Raw genomic sequence first — 2,739 nt, forward strand, 5'->3', positions numbered from 1 at the left:
TAAAGTAAAATGTTACTTTGTTTAAAAAAAAAAAAAAAGAGTATAAGATTACTTTATTTTTATTATCAATTTTATTTTATTTAAAATAATTTTTTTATTTTCATTAATTAAAAAAAACCCTAATCTTTACATTAGATATTAAATATTAATTTGTACAAATTATATCAAGAAGTTCCAGGTATCCCAGCGACAAGGACACGCACGTTCCCACCAATTAGCCAAGGTTCGACCCATACTAAGAGCTTTTTTATTTTTTCTATCCTTATTACCAAAACTACGTCGTTTTGGGTTTGCTTTATAACCCTACTAACCCTACTTCTTATCATTTGTCTCACTTCAGCATCAGCCCGTTCTCCCCTTTCCCTCTTTCTCTTCCTGCCCATCATGATCAGACGCTGTACATTACGATGGTGGAAACGATGGGTTGTCGAATGGACATTTGCGAGGTGCGGCCACCGCACCTTTGTTTCCAGAAGTTGATAAGCTCTTAGCTTTGTTCAATGATTCTTAGAAGGAGTTGGTTGATCTTCGAAAGCAGGTGCGGTTTTTTTTAGAACCCTAGGTTGTGAAATGTTGACTTTGATGAAAAAAGAAAAGTAAATTAGTTTTTTGCCAAGGTTTCATTATTTATTTATTTATTTTTGTTTCAAATTGCTTGAAGATTGATGGAAGACTGTACAATCTCAAGAAGGAGGTGTCTATTCAAGATTCTAAGCACCGCAAGACACTCGCTGAGGTAAGGAGTTGATTTTTAATATTTTGTGAAACATTATGAATGCTAGATATGGAAAAAAAAAAAAAAAAACCAAATAACTGGTTTTTGTGAAACCTCCAAATTAGTGAAAATTTGTGTACATTTTGGATATTTGGGAACCTTGCTTTATTTCTTGGGTCGTGGGGGGGGTGGATTGAATTTTATTGGCTTTTTTTGTAGTTTTCATAATACTGGTTCAGGACCATGAGTGGGGGATTGGGATTGATGCTTCTTGAGTTGGGTGAAAATTTTGGTTTTTGAAGGGTTTATGAATTATGATTTTGGGATATAGTTTATTTAAATTTTGCCTTTTTTTTAAGCTTATAAATGGGGATTTATGTGTGGCTGTTTCTTGGTGGGTGTTTGTGTTAGAAGAAGAATTTTAATCAAGGGAAACGGAGAATGAATGCCAGGACAAGTTTGGCTCAGCAAGAAGAGTCAATTACGAGAATTGTGTATGTGTCTGACATTGATCAACAGGTATATAAAATCAAAACGTTCTTGGTTGCTATTTTTCATTCTCTTCCCATTGAGTGTGTTAGATTGCTTTGTTAAGTGGGTCCCCCATCCTATTGGATGGTTACAATAGAATGCAATTGGCCATTGATTACAAACAGTGAAAGAATAGAAGCCAATTTGAGTTTCATGAACAGAATTAATATATTAATTAATATTATATAATATATAATGTAAAGACCTACCAGTTGTATATAGCCTTCTATGGCTTATAGTCTTCAGGTATTAAAAATATATATATAAATGATGGTGGAGGCAGCATATGGTCCGCACTTTTGAACCTTAGTTACAGTCACGTGTGAGACAAAGATTATAAAGCAAATAAAGTATGCTGAATAATATATTTTACTTGCTTGGTAATTGGAGAACTATAATTTATATATACACACACACACAAGAGGAAAAGGATAATTGTCCACATTTGAAAATAAATAAAACAAGTTTATGTTTCAATCAGGGAAAAAAAACAGAATTAAAAATACACATGAAAAAGACACTTCTACCAAGTTGCCTAGTTTTCTGTTCCATAGCTTTTTAATTGTGCATGCAAGTAGCTGTAAGTTTCATGATCTGCTTTAAAAAATGACACATATAACAGCCATCAATGACATTAACAACTAATACCAAGATTTACAAATTTAATGGTGGTTGTTGTCCTTGGTTTCATTGTAAAGTCATCTTTGATATTGTCAACTGGTAGTAATTGAAACTAATATTATTCAACAGGAGTCCTTTTTAGTTTTTTTTTTTTTTCTAAGGCAATTGTACAAGGTTCACTGTTCTTTTAAAAAAAGCATTCTAGCTAATTATTGCAGCTTTGACCAATAATAATAACAACAATAATGTATATGTAATCAATAGCTGATGAATTGAATTGCTGAACTTGGTAGTCAAAGTGAGATTACAGTGGAGCTGGGACCTCCCTAGTCATTGAGATCACGGATTGGTTTATATGAAAACTATAACCTACTTTATATATTCATAACTCATGAAATTATAACCTCATAGGACCGTTTGATGTCCTTGTCTAAGTTGAACTTGTAGTGACAATTACTTTATGCATTCACATGTTATTAGAGGTATGTTGTATATGTTTGATACAGGAGATATTTTTCTCAAATTGAAGGTGAAAATAAAAAGTTATGAGTATGAGAAACTCTTCAGGAGAATGAACCTACCTAGGTATGTAAATTTTCTACACTTCTTGTATGTCACTGAAAAAAATCTTAAAATTTGACCCATTCCATGTAAATTTACACGTTTATGCTTTTGTCCAATTTTTTCAGGGTTGTAATTGATAATGAGTCCTGCAAGAATGCAACAATGATAAGGTTATAGCTTTCAATTTTTTTCTCTTTGTTGTACTTTATTGGCCTTTTTATTTTTTTTATTTTTAGAATCTGTTGGTACTTATTCCATTGTATGATGCAGGTTGACAGTGAAAACAAACATGGAATACTTCTCGAAGT

General features: G+C 32.2%; 1 long non-coding RNA gene across 1 annotated transcript; it reads left to right on the top strand.

The window, feature by feature from the left end:
- The first annotated feature begins 395 nt into the window (after positions 1 to 395).
- LOC142627652 (uncharacterized) lies at positions 396 to 2,459 on the top strand. The gene is made up of 4 exons (XR_012842905.1): positions 396 to 538; positions 662 to 736; positions 1,127 to 1,234; positions 2,397 to 2,459. It is a non-coding gene; the product is annotated as an uncharacterized LOC142627652 (long non-coding RNA).
- The last annotated feature ends 280 nt before the right edge of the window (positions 2,460 to 2,739 follow it).

Source organism: Castanea sativa, chromosome 3, assembly GCF_040712315.1.
Source record: "Castanea sativa cultivar Marrone di Chiusa Pesio chromosome 3, ASM4071231v1".
NCBI lineage: Eukaryota > Viridiplantae > Streptophyta > Magnoliopsida > Fagales > Fagaceae > Castanea > Castanea sativa.